The 15,958-nt window shown below is 44.3% G+C and overlaps 1 protein-coding gene across 1 annotated transcript in view; it reads left to right on the top strand.

Annotated features, from left to right (window-relative positions):
• Nucleotides 1-15,958, top strand: part of PDZD2 (PDZ domain containing 2) — a 718,708-nt gene that overhangs the window by 431,747 nt on the left and 271,003 nt on the right.

The raw sequence follows: 15,958 nt of genomic DNA on the forward strand, positions 1-15,958 counted from the left end.
GCCACTAGCAGTTTCCAGATTACTGTAGATGATACTACTGGCATAATCCAGTCAGCCATATCCCACTCTATTCAGGAATTTATAACAGCTCTGTGCAGAAGAATGAACGACACTGTATTATTTCCATCTGCAAGACAGGAGAGACAAGAAACAATGAGGGCCTTCTTTGACGTAGCAGGTTTTCCATCAGTGTTGGTGCAATTGATTGCATACATATAGCCTTAAGACCTCCAATGCATCACGAAAGAGCCTATCAGAACAGGAAAGGTTGTCACTCCATGAATATGCAAGTTGTTTGTAACGCCAGGGGCATTATCACAAGTGTACTAGCCGAGTATTCAGGATCCTGCCGTGATGCTTTTATTTTATCACAGTCAGGACTGGCAGAGGATTTTAAGAGAGGCTACATATCCAGGGCCTGGCTCCTAGTTAAGTATCATTTGCCTTTGTAGCAGAGACTATATTTTCTTCTAGTGGAGAGGTGACTCAAGGGCAGACAGTGCATACAGGATTTCAGTCACATTTATTGATGGCAGAGGGTCTGGCAGCTCAGCCATTACCTGACTAAGATGTATGATATTAATTGCTGCTCCATTAACATTGCACCCTATGAAATGACACACATGGCATTTGTCCCACACATGCATGCTTCTCATTTTTTAACCATGCTCTCATCTTAGAAGCATCTAATCTACCCTCTTTTAATTTCCCTCTCCCTTAAAAGTGATAGAGTATACCCAATGAAAAGCTGGCTCTTAACCCCAGTTATAAATCCATAGACACTTTCAGAAGAAACCTATAATAGGTCCCACCCCTGCACTAGGTCAGTGGTTGAGTGAACATTTGGCATTTTGAAGACACACTTTAGATATCTGGACAGAACAGGAGGTGTGTTACTATACAGCCCGGACAAGGTATGTCAAATATTTGTGGCCTGCTATATTCTTCACAACATAGCTACAGTAAGAGGAATCCCATCAGCTGATAAGATATTGCCAGACTGAATCTGACGCTGAGCCAGAAACATCCCACAATGATACATGCTTCAGTGGCATCCTATGCTATAAGAGCCTCATTGATTCAAGAACATTTTCTGGTGAGTATGATACATTTGTTATATAGTGCTACACATAGTGATACATGAATGGAATGCAGCTATTTTTTGCCCTTTCTCCCCAACCCTCCGACTAAATCCCTTTGCCCACAATATCTAGTGCTTCTTCTCAGAGGTAGAACGTCTGATGTAGTGCTCCCTTCGGGCATATCATCAGGCATGTTAGAGCTTTGGGATAGGCCAGGGCTCTGCTCTGTCATAGCTGCAGCCTGAGGTGGACATCGTAAAGGAGAGGCTGGTAGAAGGTGGAGTGGCTGATGCTGCTGGCCAGCAGTTGCTGCAATGAAGTCTGCCTGCTGCTGGGATAAGAGGTTGACCAGTTGGACCAGGGTCCCCATGTGGTTATTCAATTGGTCCAAGGCACAATGCACACCATGTATGTCCGATGATATAGTTCGGGTGAGCGCCAACATCTCCGTGCCATCCAATGCCAGCAGCATTGGATGGCATGGGGTGGGTATCCTCTTCAATCTCATCCAAAGATTAAGGTGAATCCAGGGGCTCTTCTTCTGTGTCTCCTTCTGCCATCATCTGTTTGTCTGGCCTGTCTCTCTCAGGTGCCGCTGCTTGTTCTCTGTCCTGCTGCACAGAAGGCCCTGCTATGGGCTCACCAGCCTCTCTGTGATCTCCTATAGCAAAGGAATAAAACACATACAGGTGTTCATGGTACCGCCCTCAGGTACTAATAATGATCTGGCTGCACGAACGTGTGCTCACATTTAAGGTGTATGGTATAGCTGCAGGAAGATTCAATTTGTTAACATAGAGTCATGCATTAGGCTGCTGGTCTGCTGTCTATACACACAAGAACAGCTTAGCACAATATTGTAAAACGTTCACTTACTTTGTGCTCTAGGAGTCCTGGCAGCGACCAATTGAATAACCACATGGGGACCCTGGTCCAACTGGTCAACCTCTTATCCCAGCAGCAGGCACACTTCATTGCAGCAACTGCTGGCCAGCAGCATCAGCCACATCACCAGCTTCCGAAGAACCCACCACTTCTTCTTTAGGTCCTCCACCTCCCTATTGTGGTGGGGTGCTGCACTGACCTGTCTGACAGTGACCCTCCAGGTCTGAGTTTCTCTGTTGCAGTATTATTACCATAAAGTGTTTTCTGGTTCTGTGTGATCAAGGAAACCAAAAGCCGCATTTCAGGGGGGCCTAAAATTGTCCTTTCTCGACCTCTACCTCGAGATGCCATCATTACGATGGCATCTCGAGGTAGAGGATAGCTGTATACTCGGCTAGGTTTAAATATGGTTGGCTACGTTGGTTATAATGAATAACTGGCCATTCTAAAGCTCATCAATTAGCTGGTTATATTATAGATAGTTAAATATTGAATATCACTTACTCCAATATGCCTAGTGTGCAGATAACTGGGCACTTTACTTAGGAGACTATTTTGCATACGTAACCACCTATAACAGAAAACTGGCCAGCTATGTGAATTTTGCTACATAGATATCTGTGTATCTGTTTGTTTAACCATTACTATAACATGTATTACAGGATATTAACCCTGGTGTGAGTTTCCTTGATGATTAAAATATTGCCATCTGTGCTCTACTATTCAATGGAGACAGAGTTGGTGAAGGTATGGTAAAGTGATGCCAGGTGTGTGCTTTGCTAGATATAGGATGCTTTAGGTTGCCAAACATTCATAGAGAGGCTTGGCCTCATTCATTGTTCAGGTGTTGCACAAGTCCTTCTGTGCCTTGGGACCACATTTCAGCTGAATCTTATTGACTATGGATCTGTGAGAGATCACTTGATTTCAATTAGGATTAATCTTCAGTTTGCTAATATATAAAACACCTGAGGGAGGGACTGATATAGCACCATGGATGTTCAACGAACCTGACCTTACACAGCATATAGGACCAGGCCAGTCTCCAGACTATAGCACAAGTGGTGGCCTGCCTTGAAAACCACTTTTTTGGATATACTGCCATCGAGCAGCTACATCAAATCTACTGTGAGCTGATGGAAAAGTAGCATGTTTTATCAATTTGGTAGGGGTAAGATTTAGAAGCATTTAATATAGGTTAGGATACCTGAATATTTTGTCAAGCATGCATCTAATCTTCAATGGTACATCAGTTTGATAGGTAAGAGCTGAGTTACTGAAAGATGATGTTATCACATACATTTATTTTACCTGTGCTTTCTTGTGATATTTTGTTAGGAGGTATATGACTAGTAATCTTGTAGAGATACAGAATTAGGTTATGTGCTCTACCTCTCTATTTGTGCATGCTTTGATGCCTTCATGTGTTGTGAGATCTTGTTACAGCTGGGTATTGCTGATTCTAGCCTCTTTATAGATGCCACCTGTAGGTATTGGCCTCTTGTGCCAAAGAAAGGAAATCATGTTAGTAATGGTATAATATTATTCCAGCTGGCTTTCCTCACATAGATCTGTTGTTTAGACATCAGCCTGGCACATAATAAACCCCACTGTGTAGAGCGATGTGTATTTCTAATGCATGCACATACTCAAGCCTTTGGTATCTTGACTTCCCCCTAACAAAGTACTGAAATATTGCCTATTTGTGGCTGCATATATTAATATTTCTTGTCTCTGGGATTCCCTTAGGGACATTTTGTATCTGCTGATGAGCACGGTCATTACACTGTAGAATCAAAGCATTATGTAAGCACATACTTTGGGGGAGTGTGTGCTCCTGATGCTGGCATATAGCATGAGACCATAACTGATAACACTTACCTAACATTGAAAGGTTTGGCTGCTGAAGTACAGGCCAGATATAAGTCATGCATTTTGTGTGGACAGTGAAATGGTTGTGTATATTAAGTTTAAAAAAAATGAAACATGTGAGGCACCACTATTGGTGCATATTCTCAAGGTAACCTAGTATGTATTTCAAACTTCCCTACGTACTGACATGCCTGCAAGCTTTGTAAGTAAAGATGAGTTGTCCAGTGTCAATTATTTGTGGAATGGTGGAAGTGGCAAAGGTTTTACAAGATTATGCGTGTAGACTGGAAAGCCTTAGTATACAATGACCTGATCCAGTTTTGCTACCATTTCTTACAATAACCCGTTTTTAGTGCTGTGTCAGGGCAGCCTCTGTAAAAAGGGAAGCTGCACCATGACATACAAGACAGTGACTTGGCAGTAAAAGAAAGTTATACTTCTCAGGACTTTGGCAGCCCAGTACTTAGCCATTTAGGGAGATAGTGGATAACAGTTCTGATTTATCTTGTAGCCTTAGCCCAAAGTTGTCATGATTTCCCAAAGAAGGATGATAGCCTGAAAATCCCCAGAGAGATTTGTTTTTTCTTTTGTTCTCAGGCAACTAATCGATGTCCATGGAGAGTCTACACTTCACTGGAGGTGCTTTAAACAGTGTCTTTAGCTTGAGGAGTGCCCCAGAAAGGGCTAGGCCCCTCTGTTCACAGCTCCATACTGGAATTCCATGCCTCGTTGGATGCCTATGGATTCTGTCGTGTGCGTGCGCTATTAAATAGAATGGAATGGAAGGCTGGTGGCTTGATAGAGCTCACATATGTGTGTTCTTTTCATGCTTCCTATCCTATAATATCAGAGGAGGCATGTTATGAGTGCATATTTTTTTGAAAACCAGTTAACGTTTGTAATCAGTTTTACAGCCTAATGATGTATTCTTTTCATGACTGGGCATATTATGTTTTCCCTAGGTATAATGATCCTCTGATATCAGAGTATTGTGTGGAGAGAAGATTCTATTGTGTGTAATAAACTAAAATCTGTTACAGATACAGAGGCAAGACTGTAGACTACATTAAACAAATATTTATTGTAGTGGCACAAATAAGGAGCGATAACATGTTGACCCCCCCCCCCCCAAAACTAATATAATATAGTATTGCTCCCACCCAGACAAACATAAAATAAAACACAACAACCCCCAAATATTACAAAGAAGTGGGGCTTCACAACACCCTTCTGGAGGCACATGTAGGTAGTAGTGATTTCGGGATATTCATCATGAATATGCATGAGATAGAGCTAAACACATAGAACAACAAGTTGTATGCCTAGCTATCTCATGCATGTTCATAGTGCAAATCTAGATGACCTGACTGGCTAGGTGTGCCTTCAGGAGAGGGTTACAAAACCTAGCTCTGATCACCCTCCTCCAATGTCCTTCACCTACACTCCAAACAACCCACATAGCACGATTCTCCCCCTCACCCCCCTTCACCCACATAAACTCCCTAAAGCTCAGCATGACATCCATGGCCACAGTGGATTTTCACATTGGGCCTGCACGGTCAATAGATCGCTTTAGAAGATTCATGTGCTGCTTCAGCTTGCTAGTTTCCCTGATGAGGGCAAATGTCACCTCTATATGCTTTTGCATCTCCCTCACCAGGGAACTGACAGCTCCATTTAAAGCTTGCAGTTCCCTGACAAGCTCCTGGTTGAGCCTAGTGTCCATAGATGAAGCTGGGCCCTGAGGTGAGGATCTTCTTGGGTTAGAGGGTGTACTGTCCTCATCCTCTTCCTCTGTGTCATCTTCATCCTCCTCCTCCTCCTCTTCTCCCTCTGCAGTAGCCTCCTCCTGTTCTCTCTCCCTTGAGGTTTTCTGACCCTGTGGATGCTGGTCACCAGGGGTGGGAACGACATCTGGTACTGATGACACTCCGTGAGATGCCACTGACAGGGACAAATATGTAAGCTAAGTATTCTTATCAGATATACCATGATCATTAAAAATCAACTACTTCTTGATTTTAGCTAATGGGCTAAGTTGGATGATATAGTATATTAGAAGCCTATACTTAGCTACCTAGGCCTTATATTGTATCATTACCTGAAATGAACATCTTATGAACCTGTACACCTATTTAAGTATTACTGTCTTGCTAACTTCCAGTACTGACATAATGAGAACCCTTATTACAGTATGTACAGCATTGTAGATATGTAGTTGCATCCAAGGACCTTGTTTTTTCTGAGTATCTCTAGGCAGGGAAAATAAACTAACAATACATTTTGACACAAATAGGTTGGCCATTAGCTGGCTATTAGGTTGGCCATTAGTTGGCTATTAGTTGAGTTGTTACAATAGACATTATCTTGTAAATAATGTTCCACACAAGATAGCATATCTGTGTTGTGTGTCAGTGCTTTATAGGATATACAGTATGCTATGCTCTGCCTTGTTAACCGCTTGCTTTATCTGCTACCCTTAGGGCTAAATTTATGTGCTCTTCTTAATCATGTTATACAGAGTTGAAGGAGACCATTTAGCGCATAGTGCAAGTGGAGATCAAATTGTACTGTATCCTGACCCATTAAACTTATGCCATTTGAAAATATATATATATATATGTATCTATACATATACAGGATGGTCTCCCATTATTACATTGTCCCACTTACCAATTAAAGGAGCGTTCAATAGCTGCCTAGGTACATGTCCTCTTCTTTATACTTCCCCTACGTTTTCCTGGGGGGAGGAGGGATAGAGGATTCTTTCATGGGCCAGGATAAGCTTGGCCAAAAATCTCTCTCCTTAGTTGAAAACTTTGCTTCCCTACAACAATGAGCCATTTTGCTATATGATTTCCCTGTTGCTAGGGGCACTGTCTGTCTAGGAGAACTAATCACGTGGTTTCTTCATGTAACCTGCTATATGTGTTATAACCAGCTATAGCCCATCAGTAGCCATTCATGTACTCTATCGGGCTGTGTGCTGATTTGGAATCATATCTGTGCACACATATTTGATTATCGGCTACAGTTTCATAATCACCTATCTTTCTAGACGCCTACTGCCCATATTAACACTTACAGGTCGATCCAGTAAAGTCCGTGGGAGAGCGGACGAACGCCCGCTCTCCCAGCGCACGCACCGGCCCTTCGCCGGTGCGAGCGATCCAGTATTTAAATGAGGTGACGCGGTGCAAACGAGGAAAAGGAGGCGCTAGGGACACTAGCGCGTCCCTAACGCCTCCTTTTTGTCAGGAGCGGCGGCTGTCAGCGGGTTTGACAGCCGACGCTCAATTTTGCCGGCGTCGGTTCTCGAGCCCGCTGACAGCCACGGGCTCGGAAACCAGACGCCGGCAAAATTGAGCGTCCGGTTTTCGGCCCGACAGCCGCGGGCCGAATTCAAAGCAGTTTTTACTGCTTTTCTGTGCACTTCCCTGGCGCCGGAAGAAATTAGCGCCGACCTTTGGGCGGCGCTAATTTCTTAGAGTAAAATGTGCGGCTTGGCTGCACATTTTACTTACTGGATCGCTCGGGCATACCTAATAGGGCCATCAACATGCATTTGCATGTTGAGGGCGCTATTAGGTGCCGCGGGTGGGCCGCGTGTTTTCCTCCCCTTACTGAATAAGGGGTAAGGGAAAACACGCGTCCAGAGCAGGGTGACAGTGCGCTCCGACGGAGCACACTTTACTGGATCGATTTGATCGACGGAAAGGTTTGCAGTGCTTTGAAGATCTTAGCTCTTTTTTGACCATTTATATCTAGCTGGCTAATACATTGGTAACCAGTTTATCGAATATAAACCTCCCACTGTCCACCCATGCAGCAAAGGGCAATAGAAAAAACAAACAAAGAGTCCTGGGGGTGTTCAAAATAACAGTTTACTTTAATTTAAAAATGAATATCCAAGCCAGAACTGAAAAAATGAAGAATAGCATCAACAGTACGTAGCCCTGCCTTGGGTCCAGACTATGAATTACCCCTATGCTGTCAAAGCAATATTCTGGCTGGGGGGGGTCACCTTTTCCAGCCCTGGAGAACTCTGTGTCTGTTCAACCAGGGTGGTGGAAACAGTTCTCTGAGTGCTGTAGAATGGAGACTAGGATCACCTGCAAGGCCAAACTGGGCAAAGATTACCTCAGAAAAATAAAGCAATTCCATACCAGTATTGTGCTCCAGACAGAGAAGTTTACTTAGAAAACTTAACCAGGTTTAGTTAGTATAAAGTCCACAGCAAAAACAGATCAAAAAGTACAGAAATTCCCCACTTCTCCAAATTCGTCTTCAGAACTCAGATACACTATAAATCACTCCCAAGGTCATTCCCTTGCTCCTACCTCCCCAGGTCCTCTGCAGTCCCAGTAAAAGTTACTCTCTTTTGATCTTGAACACCATACTCCTACTTCAGAAGATGAACCTACAAAACCCCTCCACTTTCTCCTAGTGATAGACTTCCCAGCACAAATTCTAGACAATCCAGAGAAGGGTTCTCTTCCTTCAAATGACTATTCCAGAGCCGGCAAGTTAGTCAAAGACAACTTCTCTTTTTTGGCCTCCCTTCCTTCCAGTTCTTCACTTTTCGATGCTTTACCATATCAAATCTTCAGACCAGTTCCTTCAGAACTCTTAAAAATCCTCAGCCAGGGAACTCTGATACACTCTCTAGCAAAACTTACACCCTATACTTTATGGAAAGCACCACTTTTGCTCCATTCTCTTTAGGAGAAGAGCTATTCTTTCACTATCATAACACACAAACACCTCCATGAACTCCATCTAAACCTACTGTGCTAGAAGGTTCCCAGTAGTGATAGACAGAAGCACACCATAACATCTCTGAACTCCTAGTGAACCTTCTACTGTTGGAAGATTCTTAATAGTTAATGTAAGCCCTCTTGATTTCAGGACACCTAATACAGAGATTACAACGATGTCTAGGGCCTTTATTACTGTCCTGGTCCTCTCCTTCTGTCATGCATCCAAACTTCAGCCCTGGGCATCGGGATTCCACTGGCTGGAGAGGAGGATCACAGCCTTTGGGGCCACGGTGCTAGTGGTATTACACTCAGCCTCACACTCTCAGTGTCCCATGCTGTACTCACTGAGGTAGCTCTCTTCAGTCAGCAGATCCAAAAAGGAATAAAAACAACTCAGGCCGTAGACTGAGTTAAAAATGGTTTACTGCAACTTAAAGAAAAGTATCCATGCAAAGACTGCAAAAATCATCATCATAAACAAAAAAATGATGACTTCTCAAATCACTGGCTCATTGTCCATTTCTCAGCCTGAATCAGTGGCCTCTTCCCAATGTTGAAAGGGAAACAGCTCCTCAAAATTAGGATAGAAGATAATGGCCAAAAATTCCTTCCCTGAAAAGTAGGAAAAATCCAACAATAACTTCTCTTCCACTCAAAACTCTCATTTTGAGCACCGGAAGCCCAGTGTTGCGGTCTCCACCGCTTCCCCTTCTTTTGCTCTGAACAGTGCTCACCTCCGCTGCTGGAAACGCCGCGTTCCGCATGCCCGGGACTCCTGCGGCTCTGCCGGTTCCACGTGGCGTCCGCCATTGCTTGCCCGTCTCCCCGCTGCCTCGCGCGCGCGTGAGGACGCACACTATGTGCGCACAGCTCCTGGAAGTCTGGCCCCGCCTGTGCTAATGACACCACGCCCTAAGCCTGATATAACCAGCGTCCGGACGCCTTCTCTTTGCCTTGCAACGAGGTTCACTACTGCCTAGTAGTTCTGAGTTGCGCTTCGTCTGTTCCTCGTTCCTGACTTGACCTTTGGATTGCCTTTGACTTCGCTTCAGCCTGCCTCCGCCCTTGGTCCGTTCCTGACTTCGCTTCAGCCTGCCGCCTGCCTCTGACCTTGGTCCGTTCCTGACTTCGCTTCAGCCTGCCGCCTGCCTCTGACCTTGGTCCGTTCCCGACTCCGCTACAGCCTGCTTCAGTTCACAGCCAGCTACAGACTCCATTCCAGTCTACAGCCTGCTCCAGTTCACAGCCTGCTACAGACTCAGTTCCAGTCTACAGCCTGCTCCAGTTCACAGCCAGCTACAGACTCCGTTCCAGTCTACAGCCTGCTCCAGTTCACAGCCTGCCATCGATTCTATCTCAGCCTCAGCCGGTTCCCGGTCCAGTAATCTACAAACCCTGCCTCACGGTCCGGCTTGCTACAGGTATCGCTGCCGCCCGCTGTCCTGTCATCAGCTGGCCCTCGACCTGCATTGCCGGCCTACAGACTATCTTTCTCTCTTTGGACTTTTCTTACTACACTCCCTGCCCAGGCTTTATCTGCTAATTGACTCTGAGCGTTCTCCCAAGTCCCAAGGTTCCAGGACCCTACGGGCTCCTCCTGGGGGGCTCCTGGTTCCCGGGTGAACACCGCCAGCCTGTGGCTCCGCCTCCCGGCCTACCCTGTCACCCTGGGTAGACCGGCCCAAGGGTCCACTATCCTGATTGCAGCACCCAACTGCAACAGTCAGTTAACTTTTAAACAGGTAGACAGTCCCAATCCCACTCCCACCAAGAAAGGGGGGACTTCCCTTCAAGGCCAGTCAGGCACAAAAAACAGGCCCACTCTCTGAAAGTCCAAAAATCTCTTCTCTCTACTCCTCTGCACACAGGGAAACCCCTTCTGGTCTGTGAGGGCATAAAAATAGGATTTCTCCCTGCTATCCCCCTTTGGCTGAGGGGTCCACTGGGATTTCTAGCAGAAAAACCCATCAACTTCAAAACTCCAAAAATGCAACCAAACAGCGCAGACCAAAGCTACAACAAACACAAGTTGAGCATGAGAAATGGCCAGCACCTGGGAAGGATCCAAAAAATGCCAAATTCTCCCAGCAGATGTAAACAAGAAATGCTTGGGAAGGGTTCAACGCCACCATTACATAAACAGACACACTCTAGTACACCTCTGATGGCCAAGCAGGGACTACATGAATTGCATTGGCAGTGGTTAAGAGTGGCACAGGTTAGATTGGCCTAAGGAGGACTTGATTGGCAAGCCTTTGGATGATCAGGTCATTCTGTGGAATATTGAGCTTATGGAGGGCATCGATCAGGTGGCTTCTGAATGGTCAGTAGTAGTGAAAGCCTCTAAAAGAGCAGCCTGGTATACTCCAGAGTTAAGGTTGCTGAAACACAGGACCTGTCATGTGGAACAGAACTGAAGGAAGGAGCAAAGTAGGAAGAGCTTCAGCAATGTAAAGCCCATACTAGAGTTCATAAATTAGGAATTAGAGATGCTATGCAGACTTGTATTACTAAGCAGCTAGACTTAATGGAAAATAGGTATAGAAAACAGGCCAAGCTAGATAGGGGTCTTTCAACCTTGCATTCTCTGCCACAGAATCTTAACACATTCAGTCTCTCAGCCAATATGCTGAGCCAATTTTTTGATCAAAAGATTTCCAACATTCGATCCTTGTTTGGGAATGCCCCATCAGAGCTATTGCTGGGCTCGCTACTCTCCAATGGAACTTTAGAAGGGGTGGATCGTTTCTGCTTTTCCCTTGAGTGGTAAATTAGACAGGTTGTGTTGAAAGAGATGAATGCAGGAAAAAGTTTGGTTGATCTGTTACGTTCTGTGTTTTTCATTGTAAAAAAGGACCTTTTTTTTTTTTTTTGCCTAATTTTGGCTTATACTGTAAGTTCTTCTTTAAGGGCTAGGGTTTTGTTCTGGAAGCATTAAAATATGCTGTGAGGCTTCTGTGATCTTTTGTTTTGTTGAATTATCTGAATCTACCATTTATGGGAAAGGTTATTGAAAAACTTGGATATAGACAGACTCTTGGTATTTTTAATAGATTGGAGAGATGTCTTGGTTTCCGCTACCAATGGGATTTGGATGGCTCTGGATAGAGGTGAGGATTCATTATTAGTTTTCCTCGACCTGTCTGTGACATGTGATATTTTGGATCACAGATTACTGTTGCATTTATGAGCAGGTTTTGGGAGTAGGTGAGACTCTTCTAAAGTGGGTTAAGTTCTTCCTGTCAGTTAGATCTCAGTCTGTTCTATGGGGAAATGACTTGTATAGCCTGGTGTTCTTAAACTATGCTATGCCGCAGGGTTCAGTCCTCTCTCTTCTTGTTTAATGTTTGACTCCTGGTTACAATTATTGACAAATATAGTATGAAATGTCATCTCCTTGCAGACAATGTATGTCTGCAGGTTTCAGTGCTTGAAAACCAAGCAGAGACTGTTGAGAACATTTCTGTTTGAGTACAGTGGCTAATTAGCTTGAGAAACACTTAACTTAAATTGAATCCAGAAAATATAGAATTGTTGTGGTTAAGTGGATGCTTGTGGCTTTTCCCTGTTTGCAAGGCACAAATCTGCAGCCTCAGGAGCTGGTGACAAGCTTAGTTGTTCTATCTGTGCTTCAGCAGAGTAATACAGTGGTGTGGAAACGTTCATGAGTTTGTGTGATACAACATTCATGTCCTTTCTTGAAGGAACAAAGATCTTGCTACTGTTATTCACAATTTAGTGACTAACAGGATTGACTATTGCAATATGTTAAACCAGGAACGTCCCAAAAAGAATATTAGGTAGCTACGAATATTGCAAAATACTTTTATAAACCCCTGTACCTCCTGGGTCTCCTTCCCAGCCTTGGGGAGCATCAGGGTGACTATCCCGAGGTAGGGAAATAAATCTCCGGGGCCATGAGCTTGGGGGTAGGATAACCTGCAGGGCCAGTGTCAGGCCGAGAACACTCCAAATAAATAAACCATTCTCCAGATTCAAGTTGTGCTCCAAATGATAAATAGTTCACTGCAGAATCTTCAGGATCAAATATAAGGACAGTAACTGTTAGCGCAGATACAGAAATCAAACAGAATTACAATTCCGGAAAAACTCATTCTTCTCCTTAAAGCTTCTCCCTTTAAATAACAGTTTCTTCTTACAGCAATAGAGTAATCCTGGTTACTTAGTTTCTCTTCTCCTTAGTCCTTGCACAAGCTAGCCTGGTACTCTCTTTAGTCGCTTTGGCCTGGATTCATCATTCCGCTATAAATCAATCAATAAATAAATATACGAACAAACAAAAAATAAATATATTGGGGAATGATGAGCCGTGACAAGAAAAGGGGCAGGGGGCAGTAATGGGCAGGCGGCCACACCGCGGCGGTGCGATTTCGCCAGCCGCACTGCACACTATTGCCCCCGTAGTGCCAGTGAAATAACTGTAGCTATTTTTGGCGCTAATGCGGGCTGCAATGTGCAATGCATTATCGCCCGCGGTGCTACAGAGCCCTGATTTCCCTAAACCCCGCCCAAACCCCTCCCCTTTCCCTAATTTAAATGTTCAAATCGTGATAACGCTCCTTCGCAATTTGATGAATGACCCTGTTAGTTAGCAAAATTGTTACTCACAAAATGTCCTGCTCAGCTTAAATCCCTCTGGTACAGCATCAGGATCCTCCGAGCCCCAAAACAAGTTCCCCCGGCACAGTTTGGCTTCCTGGCCCAGGTGAGTTCCTGATTGAGTTAAGGCAGCTTTTATCTTTTACTCTGTTAACTTCCAGGCAGTATTGCTCTCTTTGCTGCTTATCGTCTGCTCTCAAAGGCTCTGGGGATTTTTAGTGGAAGATCCCTGCTCTCCTGGTTGCTTCCTTCTGCGATCCTGGGTGAGGATCTCGGCTCCACACCACTCTCTTTCCTTGCAATTTGGACCAGCCCCAGACTCAGTCGAGTCAGGTCTTTTATCATCTCTGCTCACCGCCAAGCCCCAAAGGGATGCACTCCCTCTCGTCTGTCAAGAAGGCAGGTTACACCTCCTGACACAAAGCTGACCCTGGGCTCTGGAGTATTCCTATGCTGCTTACAGACTGGCCTCTTGCACTATGCACTTTCTGTGCACTTCCAGCAGATGTTTACCACTATTCAACACCATTCGAGCCTCCCATAAAGAGGAAACCTGCATTTTACCATCAAATCTGTACAGCACTTTAAACTCTATGCCCTTTCTGTGGCATAGGTGCCACACTGTGTCTTAGCTTCTTTTAGGTACAAAAATGAAAGATGTATTTATTTACATTTTTTACTTGCTGATACTTGCAAGGCCATAGCAATTTACAATTATAATAAAACATAAAACACCCTATGAACCAAATACCTCATATATATATACAAACATAACCACCTTTACCTTTAAACTCCCACCTGTTCCCTCTATTATTTATTATTCCCACAACTCCAACCTCCAACACTTTCCTCACACCTACTTCCTCCAGTATAACTAACCACTGTACTTCCACTAAACCCATCCATCATTGAGATCAATATCTGTAAAAAAAAAATTTGCTGAAGCAGCCGGGTCTTCTCAGCATCATATTATCCCATTGCTTGAAAAGTTACACAGGTTACCCATTGATAGTGTTTGAAGCATAGCCTATGTATTGAGCCTGATATTTTTAAATAAGTCTCTTTAATTAGGAGCATCATTGAGGCATCTATATTCCGTCATTTAAGACACCTTAGACAGCTGACTACAGGCACCTAAACTTGAGGCTCCTAACCTTAGTTGAGGTATTGACTTGCCTAAGTGTAGGCATCTTATTAAGGTGCCCAGCAATAGAAATAAGCCCCTACCCTGTGTGCACCCCCCTCTCCCGACCCTCTGCCCCTGACCATAACCCCTTTTAAGGTGTCTAAATTTAGGATTCTTGTGATTTAAGGCACGCACATTTAGACATGGAGTCCAGAAAAATGTTTAAATTGAAAACCCTAGCTTCCTAACTTTTAAAGGTAGACGCATGGGTCTTTTGATTATTGGGCTTTAAGGTATTTCAACAGAATGATCCTAAATATTTGGTGGATTTGTGATTGATTATCCTTCTGTTAGGTTGCTGCGTTCCTCTCAGCAAGCTTTGCTAGTATTTAAGTTTTGTGGAAGGTAAATTAACAACTTCAAGATAGGAGTGCCTTAACTATTTTGCACTTGCACTATGGAATGCTATTGCCAATCAAATTATGTTCTGAGTTGAGCTACTTGACTGTTTCCAAGAAATTAAAGATTTTTCTTCGTGTGCTTTCTCTTGAATGAATTTGCCTCAGTTTTACAGCGCTAAGAATGATGCATGTTAGATTTGGGGGGTTTCCTCATGGCTTAGCACCTCTGTGGTGCCCCTTTGGGACAGCCTCTAGATGGCGCCAGGCCCCTGCTTAGAACCCTTACATCTGAGTCTTCCATCCTTCTCTGCATCTCCAAACCTGGAGGACTTTGATTGCTTGCCAGCTCCTATATAGTGCAGCCATTTTAGTGTTTGGTTTCATCATTTTGAGTTTGATTCAGAGCACTGAAAATGTAGTTTTTATACTCTTCGTTGAGGCCTCCCTGCCTCAACAGGAGCTTTAGTTTGGAGAAGACTTCTCACTGTGCATTCCCTGCCAGAATATCTCCCTCCTTTTTTTTTTTTTTTACAGTGAGATAGATTTTTGCCAGGACTTCCGTGAAGGGGCTGAAGATCTGTGAGCCCATTCCACACCCTAGGTGAGGCAAACACCAGTGACAATACCCACAGTGAGAAATATTTGATGGATAAGATGTATCCTGACTTTTTTCCAGAAGGGATGGCTGCTTAAACCTTGCTCCCTTAGGAGAAGGCTGCCCCTGGGCACAATGGACAAGGGCTAAACATCTAGGAGCCCTAATCTACTCCCTAGATGGGGCAAGCACCAGTGATAATGAAGCAGCAGTCACTGAGCGATTTTTCAGACACGTGTTCACATATTGTTTGTTGGGAGGTTTTTGACTAAGCCCTCCCCACAGGGTTCCAGGGCTGTGATAGCCTGGTTCCCACATTCTAAATATTATTCCTGCAAGAGAAATCACCTGTACCAGCATCGGGAAAGGAGGACCGAGGTTCTGGAGTTTCCCACTCCGATCTCCACCCTATGAGATCAGGACAGGCTGGGCAATCGTGAATAATCGGGTAGGATTTTCCATGTTTGAGGGGCCCCTTTCAATAGGATTCCCATTTGGTCCACTGGGAGAGCTTTGTGCACTTTAAATTCACCATGGGCAGCATAACCCAGATATCTGAGATAAAGGACACCTACCCAGAAGAGCAAAAAACACTTTTGTACATCAGTCAGCTGTAA

Source organism: Rhinatrema bivittatum, chromosome 1 (genome assembly GCF_901001135.1).
Source record: "Rhinatrema bivittatum chromosome 1, aRhiBiv1.1, whole genome shotgun sequence".
Taxonomy (NCBI): domain Eukaryota; kingdom Metazoa; phylum Chordata; class Amphibia; order Gymnophiona; family Rhinatrematidae; genus Rhinatrema; species Rhinatrema bivittatum.